This window comes from Pyxicephalus adspersus, chromosome Z (assembly GCF_032062135.1).
Source record: "Pyxicephalus adspersus chromosome Z, UCB_Pads_2.0, whole genome shotgun sequence".
NCBI lineage: Eukaryota > Metazoa > Chordata > Amphibia > Anura > Pyxicephalidae > Pyxicephalus > Pyxicephalus adspersus.
In genome coordinates, this window is record NC_092871.1 from 11,042,083 (window position 1) to 11,051,925 (window position 9,843).

Consider the following 9,843-nt stretch of genomic DNA (forward strand, 5'->3'; position numbering starts at 1 on the left):
AAAAACATAAGAAGGGCAAATATTAGTATTTGAGAGCGTATAGAGAATAGGAAGACTGTATACATTAATAGAATGAGAACAAGAATAGAGTAATAGTAACGCACTATAAAAACAATTGCATGGGGGTAACTAGTACAGGAATAGGATATGTATATAACAATTTGTGTGTGGGGTCAAAGACCGAATAAACAGTGTATGAGGGTAACTAGTTCAGGAATATACAGAACAAAGCAGCTCACAAGATGTAAGGAGTGTGCAGGATCAAAAGTGTATGGGGGTAACCAATACAGAAAAAATGATATAAAGTATGGGAATCGGGTAGACAGAAGTATACGGACATAATATATAGTGTATGGGAGTAACCAGCACAGCACCATGAGTATAGAGACATAATAAACAGTGTATGGGGGTAACTATTACAGAGATAGGGCAGTATACAGGAGCACCATATAGAAAAGCGTGGGTGACGAATGTATGGGGGTAACTATTACAGAGATAGGGCAGTATACAGGAGCACCATATAGAAAAGAGGGGTTGGTAAGTAACTGTGGGGATAACTAGAGCAGGGGTAGGGCAGTGTTTAAGGAGTATGGGGGTAATTAGGGCATCAACAGAGCCGTATACAGAACTCTATAAGATTGCAGGAGGGTAACAGGATCAGAAGTATATGCAGACCTAATAAACAGAATATGGGGTAATTAGTGCACCAGCAGGGTAGTATACAGGACTCTATAAGACTAAAGGGGGCAGTTTGCAGGATCAGAAGTGTACAGGCGCCATAGACACCACATGGGGGTAACTAATACAGCAATAGGGTGGTATACAATGAGTTGTATAGGAATCCACAGACATAATAAAGTATACATGGGGTTGCAGCATCGTACAGATCATTATCTGGGTTCCCCATCAATCTGTCACTGTTGGTAGCAATCTATAGCACGATTCAGCAGAATCCTATATTGCCCCTGTGGGGTAATCCCCAGTCGTAGGATCGCAGCGCTGATGAGGACCGCCTGTGGCAGGCAATGTCCGCACACCCCATGCACCGGTCAGCAGCATGGAAGTCACCTGGAAGCTGCAGGAGACATGTGCAGGACTGGACAGACAGCCAGCCCTTCCAGTCCACACTCACCTTGCTGTGTAGAGTGTCAGCTCCTGTGGTTCCCCTGCAGTGTCTGGGAGTCTCCCTGTGCTGTCACTGCAGTGTCTGTGTGTATGTGTCTGCTGGCTCTCCACCCTCCGCCCGTGACGCCTTTCCATTTCTCCACCCTTTGCCTCTCCTCCTAGATCACTCCTACCTGTCCACCGTCTGCTCCCCCCTCTCTAAAAGTGGCCCCCAGATCCCCATGGGGCTGCTGCTTGAACCCCATTCACCCCAATATTGCCATGGGGGTGCCGCTTTACCCCAGTGACCTTAATAGTCCCATGGGGGTGCTGCTCATACTTGTAGCTTAATCCCCCCTGCTAGGAGGGCTCTAACCCTTCCATTAAACAGATTTGCCCCACTGTGCTGGTTCCTACCCTTCTATCAGTCCTACTGTGCTGGTTCTTACCCCTCTAATATATCAGTCCTACTGTAATGGTTCCTACCCCACAATCAATCATATCAGTCCTACTGTGTTGGTTCCTACCCCTCTATCAGTCCTACTGTGCTGGTTCTCACCCCTCTAATTTATCAGTCCTACTGTAATGGTTCCTACCCCTCTATCAGCCCTACTGTTCTGGCTGCTACCCAACAATCATATCAGTCCTACTGTGCTGGTTCTTACCCCTCCATCAATCCGACTGTGCTGGTGCACTATCAAACCAATCTTTCTTACTGTGTTATTTCTTTCCTCCCAAATGCTGCTCTCTGCCCCTGCTATGCTAGTTCCTACCCACCTATGTGATCCCCTGTGCTGACTCTTGCTCCTCTTAGAACCCATTTGCCCCTCTGTACAGGTTCTGACCCAAGGATCTAACCTATCTGTACTACTGTACTAGCTCCTACCCCCTTTCAAACCTATTCCCTACTGTGCTGGCTCTTAGCCTTTTATTAAATCTATCTACCCCTTTTTCAAGCTTTTATTTGGTAATTTAACCTATCTATGCGACTGTGCTGACTCTTACCCTCTCAATTAAGTTATCTGCCCATACTGTACTATCTTTTACCTCCATGATTAAGCTATTACCCCCTTACTTTATTGGTTCTTTTCCCACCATATTAACTATTTGCCCTTACTGTCCTGGTTAATACTTCTCCATCCAAACTATCCGTCCCTACCTTTCTGGTACTTACCCCTCCAACTAAGCTATCTGCCCTGCTTTGCTGGTTCCTACCTCCCGAATTAGCTGCTAATAAGCTATCTGCCCCTACCATACTAGTATTTTTCTTACCATTTAACCTATCTGTACTGGCTATTACCTCCCCAATTAAGCTACTTGCCCTACTGTGTTGACTCTTACCCCTCTATCTAACCTCTTTGCAATGCCATGCTGCCTCTTACCCCTTTCTTCTTATAATCTCATTCTCCATTACTTCCTAATATTCTCATATCCTCTTTCCCTAGACATGATGGCCTTCTCTAATTCTCCATACTCCGATCTTTTTCTGGGACTTGGAACAAGGTATTTACCCCTTCCTCTAACCTAGTGTTTCCCAACCATGGTTTTGTGGAACCCCAAGGTTCCTCCAGAGATTGCTAGGGGTTTCTTGGACAATGAGCAGTTTGTTTCTCCCAGGTCAGTTTATCCAATTCCAATGAGTTGGGTTTCCTTTAAAGTATAATTATTAAAATACAGATATACATTCAGTACATGCCTATGGAGGCCAGAAGGATTTCATGCAATCTTTGGCAGGGGCAGCTGTCTGAGGAAGCAATGGACACGATGGGACTTTCAATGACTGTAATGGGTCAGCCTGTGCAGGTAACATTTTGGGTCATGTATCCTGACAGACACTTTCATATTGATGTGTCCTCCACACCAAGCCTGGGGGTGTTTAGTGAGTGGTAAAGTATCACCTGTTACCTTTCCCCTAGAGTTCCAACCTTACAGCTGTGGGCTATTTGTTCTAAAAATATTCTTTATCTTCCAAAAATACACCTGAGAATATTCTTTATGTTCTACAAATACACCTGAAAATATTCTTCATGTTCTAAAAATTTACCTGAAAGAAATTTAATGCTTGTCTATACATTTTAAACAGTATAAAAATGAAAAGTTTAATATATGACAATGTGGACGGGTTAAGCTACGTAAACACGTCCAATGGTTCTCGCCCGATAATCAACTCAGGGCCGACACCGGACGAGAATCTGGCGTGTGTATAGCACCTGTTGTCCATCGTCCGAACGACCGTCCCGGACGATGATCAATGAACGATCGTAATGCAAGTGAAGGGGGAGAGCGCACAGCAGGGTGCCGCTCCGTCGTTCTCCCCCTCCTCTCTGCATGGAGCAGAACAGTACAGCAGGCCTGAAGCTGAAGTAAGCGTAGGGCCGCATGACAGGGGGAGTAGAGAAGACAGAGAAGTAAGTGGTTAAAAGTAAAAAAAAAAAAAAAATGAGCGGGAAAAAAGTGCGGGAAAATGGAAGACGTTTATTGGGGGGTAACAACACAGGGGTGGGCCGAATGGAATGGTTTAAAAAGGGGGGATTAGGGGTGGGAGAAGCAGTTCTAGAAAATCTTTTGGAAGGAGCTTTCCCACCCTCCCTCCCTGTTATTAGGGGGGGTTTCTTCTTAATTGAGATTGTCATGGCAGAAAAAGGGCATTGGTTTTTTGGGATCCATGAAAGTAAAATGTGGGGTAATGGAGAATGTAGGGGAGTTGCGACCCAAAAAAGGGTTGGTTTTGGGGTGATAAATGGTCTCCTTGCATGACACTTGGTTGTTGTGGAGGCTAGGTTTGGTGAGAAAGGAGAATTACCAACTGTCCCCGAGGCGGTGTAGGGGCGTCTGGGGGCCTAGTTATTGGATTGGAAACAGCTGGTTAAGGGGGCGTGTTTTGGTGACTTTCATGGAATTATTGGACAGGGGTTTTTTACTGGTATATGTAAAGTTTGGTGATGTAAAATAAAAAAGTTTGTTTTATTAAAGAATTTACGTTGTTAAGAATATTGGTGTTAATAAAGGGCTGCCATGGCGAGTTTTTTTCCAAAATATGGTGTCCTTGTTTTAATGATGAAGGGATGTTGGGTGTGGTGAAAAAAACTGGTTGTGGTGGGGGAATGGAGGCAGCGATGGCTTCGTATACTGTACCCTGGTCATGTATGTACAGCACTCGTTCATGGATTGTGCAGTCCTTAGTCCTTGGAAGGGATTGTGTGTGAAAGATCCTTTCCAATGATTATAATTGCAGGAATTGAAAATTGATCAATTTATTAATCAATTTTCAATATAATCAACTTGCTCTGAACAAATGGCAACCAATCAGTCATTTGTATTACCAACTCCTGCAATGGACACACATTTTTTTATTGTTTCTTTGCAATCAATCAAAATGAAAAACAATCCCTATCTTTGCACTTGTTCAATTTTTTAATTTTTAAAGATAAGGGCAATGGCCATGCTCCAAAATTTGGTCAATCAGATGTCAAGATCGAGAGGAAAGGAACTTGTACAATGGATGGAAAGTTTCAACCCTACTGATCAAGATGTTATCAATTGTACACCTTTGGTCAATCAAATTAAAAAATAAAATATTGATTTATGGTCTTTCCAATAAAATGATCGAATGGTTGATGGAAGGGGACCTGTGTTTGGCCAGAATTGGGATTTATTTAATGGGCCTGATGTGGAAATGGCTTTGGTGCTAAATGTTGACATAATGAATGATAATCTCTTTGTGTTTATAGGAGAAAGGAGGAGATGAGGCTCAATTATATCCAGGGAAGCCAACGATTCCATAGGGTTTATATCCATGTCTGGTCTTACTGTCTGGGGAAAGGTTCTTTGGTGGGTTTTCTCCATGCCTTGTCTAAGGGAAGCTTAAGAAAAGCTTATTTTGCCAAGCAGAATGCCGTCTGTCCCCATAATGTGACCTTCTAGACCTGGAGATGGACAACCTTGATCTTCCATGTGTCTGGTTACCTCCACTACTATCTTCTCCTTCCAAGGCCCCCTCCTGTACATTCACCTCCCTGCCTGAGTCAGTTTTCTGTGTGTATTCATTATATCTTCCCACTGAGTCTTGTCTCCAATGATTTTCTCTGTTTTCTTCCTCATTCAAGCTATCTATCGCCCTCCCCTATTACTCCACCTCCTGTTTACCTTCATTTTCTACTCTCTCCCTCCCTTCTGTCTGTCATTCCTTGCATTGACATTTCTCAGCAGCACCCGCCTTGCACTCTCCTTCCACCTAATGTCTAAAGACTTCCAGTCTCATCTCTGTAATTCTTTGCCTTTGCAGCTGACTGCAGCCTGTGGCTCTTTGTTGAACAAAAGCCATCAGCGCACACTGCAGAGCGTGTTGGTACATGAAATTACAAATAGTTGGCTTATCTCTCAAGGTTTAGAAATGCCAACAGTTAGCGACTGGCCGGCTTTAATTGTATGACTTCACCTCTAAAAGTTGCATAATATCGAGGCATGATATCAATTCATTTTCATCAAGGCTCCTACAATGAGGTGCCTGACATGTTAGCATTTGCTTTGACCTACACTGCTCTATTGTGCATTAGGCTGCATGAATCATGTGTCTTACCCACAAATTGGATTTACAATTGTTTCTTCCATGGTAAGGGCGCCTGCCGTTAAAGCTTTAAGGTCTGTCCTGTGGTCAGTATCTGAGAAGACATATGACCCAACTACATATAGAATTTCCAATTATTCTTCTATAGTAAGGGCGCTTGCCATTATTGTTGTAAGGTCTGTCCTGTGGTCAGTATTTGAGAAGACATATGACCCACCTACATATAGAATTTCTAATTATTCTTCTATGGTAAGGGCACCTGCCATTAAAGCTTTAAGGTCTACCCTGTGATCAGTGCCTGAGAAGACATATGACCCACCTACATATAGAATTTCCAAGTATTCCTCTATGGTAAGGGCACCTTCCATTAATGTTGTAAGGTCTACTCTGTGGTCCATACCTGAGGAAACATATGACCCACCTACATATAGAATTTCAAAATATTCTTCTATGGTAAGGGCACCTGCAATTATTGTTGTAAGGTCTACCCTGTGGTTAATGTCTGAGGAAACATGAGTCCCACCTAAATATAGAATTTCTAATTCTTCTTCTATGGTAAGGGCACCAGCCAATAATGTTGTACGGTCTACCCTGTGGTCAATGCCTGAAGAAACATATAACCCACCTACATATAGAATTTCCAATTATTCTTCTATAGTAAGGACGCCTGCCAATATTGTTGTAAGGTCCACCCTGTGGTTAGTGTCTGTGGAAACATGCGACCCACCTACATTCAGCATTTCCAATTATTCTTCTATGGTAAAGGTGCCCGCTTTTGATGTTGCAAGTTCTGCCCTTTGGCTTGGCACTCAAGATTTGAACATTAGCACCAGTTAAATGGCTGGTTTTTGATACCATGTGCTTCATATTTATATAAGCCAGACCCTTTTAGGGGTCACAAAAGTAGAAAGAGGGCTTTGTCTTTTTTTTATTTCTTCTGTGTCTATTAAAGGACCTCAGCTATGAAAAAAATAGCTGTCGGTGCCTGGCCACTACAGGCCTCCAATGGAGGTCTTCTAAAACCTATAGGACACACCATCTCCTCTCATTAAACTATTCTGATCTAGACTATTCTGGGCCTTTCTCAATACAGACAGCACTAATGAATTTAATTTACCACTACCTGTTTCTTGTATAGTTCTCCCACGCCCCTGAGGAAGCACATAAGGCGAAACGCGTCGGGCATTGAGACACTAATACTTTTCTACAAGAGCTTAACATGCGGTATGCCTTTAGGGGGTTATAGAACTTTAACATCTTCTCAGTCTCAAAAAACCCTGAAAATATTAAAGGGGATTCTAATATTCTATGGAATTGTATTACAACTGTCAACATTATTTGAAGTTGTCAGTTTTTTGTCACTACAAAATGTTTACCTATAAAACCCCCTCTTCTCTCTTTTATTTACTTCCCTCTATTTTTGATCAATGTACAATGGGTTTGGCATTGACACTTTGTAATAATAATAATAATAATAATTATGAAGAGCTCATCCAGTTCCATGATGTCTATGCTCTCTTCCATCACATCCATGTTCACTTGGTCTTGCCCATTTTGGTTGACCTACCCGGGTTTAAGTAATTCCAAGCTTACATAGTCCTGGCACTGCATCGTGTTGAGATTGTACACTAAACTATGCAGCTTGCCAGACGTGGTTGAACGTCATACTGTATGGCAACTATGGCTTCCACCATCCATACAATGGAGAAATGATCGTAGACATGATGGGACAAAAGTGTCATATTCACATATTACTAGGAAATGAATAAGAAAAATCCTAAACTAATGCTGTCCTCAAATCCAAGGAGTAGTAATCTGCAATATATTACAATATATTATAGATTATATTTCCCTGAAAAGAAGTGATTATAAGGAAAATAATCAGCATGTATAAATACATAAATGGTCCACATAGTAAACCCAGCGCACAGTTATTCTATGCAAGGTCACTGCAGAAGAAAAGGGGTCAGTGCACCCGAGGGAAAAGACATTTAACCCCTGCATCTTGAAAGGTCTAATTACAGTAAAAGCTGTGAAAATGTGAAATAGCCTTCCATGGAAGCTGGCCGCCTCTGTAGACTGCTTGAAAAAAAAAAAGAAAGCTGGAAATGATTACATTGCATAAAATGTAACTGGCTATCAATATTTATAAGAAATATCACTGTTGATGGTTCATCTAGGGAATATCCAATTGCCTTTGGTGATTTGGAAGTGAATTTGTCCTTGTTAGAGAAAAGCAGACCACGCTATGACATTTTATTGCGCCCTTTTCTGGATACATTGCTGGTTTAGGGTTGTAAGGATGCAAGAATTTCATTGTATTCATTTTTGGCTTAAACTCAATGGACAACTTTCTTATTGCACCCTGAATGTATTATATTGCAGATTACTTGGATGATAGGTGATAAATAGAACAGTATCTATGTGGCTCAGTGAATAGCACTCTGGCCTTTGCAGCGCTGCGTCCCAGGTTCTAATCTCTGCCAGGACACCATCTGCATGGAGTTTGAAGGTTCTCCCTGTGTTAGCCTTGGTTTCCTCCCACATTATAAAAACATGCTGTTAGTTTAATTAGTTTCCCCATAAAATTGACATTAGACCGTGGTACTGACATATGACCGTGGTAGGGATAACAGATTGTGAGCTCCTTCTAGAGGGTAATCTAGTGACATGACTATGGACTTTGTACAGCACTGCTTAAAATGTTGGTGCTATATAAATACTGTGTAATTATATGTATGTGCTATTTAATATTTAATTTGCTGATTCGGTTGCAGCATATAGATTTCCTTCCCTTGGCTCCCTGCAATTCCTTGCTCCTAGGCCATACAAGTAATATACCATATAAGTATTTGTTTAAACAGGGGAGCATGCGGGTCACTCCCTTTCCTTCCATATCATAAAGCTTATTACCTGACCCGAAGGCAATGGCAGCTATGAAAAGAAAAAATGCTATAGGATTTCATTTATATACAGACATGGCATGGTGGCTCAGTGGTCAGAGCTATGGCCTTAGGTCCCGGTTTTGACCAGCTCACTATCCGCATGAGGTTTTAATGTTCTCCCTGCGTTTCTGTAGGTTTCCTTGAAGTACTACAGTTTTCTTCCACATCACAACACATACTTGTCGATTGGCTTCCCTGGAAATTAGCCCCAGACTATATTTAGTATATAATTATAGAGAGAGACCAATGGTGGCACAACTATGAAATCTGTAAAGAAGATATCAACACTAAAATAACTGAATAAAATGAATGTACAAATATACGGCTTTTTAACAAATTTGGATATATTTTTGTTAGACCCCTTGCACTACTTTGCACCTTGCACTACTTTGCACCCTGCAGACACATGAGTGTGATAAAGATTTAACCATCCCAAAAACACTGCCCTCTGGTGGAATCTATATGTTGCACAGCAGCAGTGTGTTAATATTAATACAGGGACAACATTGTGGACCTGCTAAGGGTTACAAAAACGCAGAATATTTTTCAACCCACTTATTATGAGCTAATAAGTGTCCAAACAATGGGAATGTGTTCTCAGACTGTTCTGGACCTACCTGCAGAAAGTAGAGCCATGCCATTTAATGGCCCCAGCCTGAGCAGCATTCCATACTATCTAAGGAAAGAAGAGACGTCACACATCTGAACCAAAGACACCAAGATTTAAAGCCCATTTCCAGGCAAAGTACAACTACCCCATGGACATACTGACAGCATTACAACCTGTTAGAGGTTCTAGCCCTACACCAACCCTGTGTATGAAGCATGATATATCATTGATGTAGGAATGGCTAAAACAATAGAAGGGAACTGAATTAAAGTGAACTAAATGCAAAATAATGTTTTTAGGGGAAAATAATTGAAGGAACAAAGTTGGCAAGGACTACAGAGGAAGAAGATCAGGGTGCGTATTTCAGATGATTGCAAAAAGTGCAAACAGTGCAACCCGACAGCCAGTAGCAAGTAGAATTGCAGAAGGCATTTCTGAAAGAATCAATGGTGGGAGGAAGGGGTCTTTATATCCCTGTATAGATGGAGTTGTAGGGTGCATCAAAAAAGGGATCACCAATAGGAGAAATAGATGAATCGCCATCAGGAGGAAGAAGGTCCTAATTGCCCCATATAGATTGAAATTTGGGGTGTACCAGTAAAATGATCACCAATAGG

The 9,843-nt window shown here is 41.8% G+C and overlaps 1 protein-coding gene across 1 annotated transcript in view; it reads right to left on the reverse strand.

Moving 5' to 3' along the window:
* Positions 1-1,239, reverse strand: part of LOC140343191 (regulator of G-protein signaling 3-like) — a 67,407-nt gene extending 66,168 nt beyond the window's left edge. The window contains exon 1 of the mRNA XM_072429738.1: positions 1,133-1,239. The gene's annotated coding sequence lies outside the window, so the exon portion shown is untranslated. The remainder of the gene's footprint in view (positions 1-1,132) is intronic.
* Positions 1,240-9,843: the final 8,604 nt, after the last annotated feature.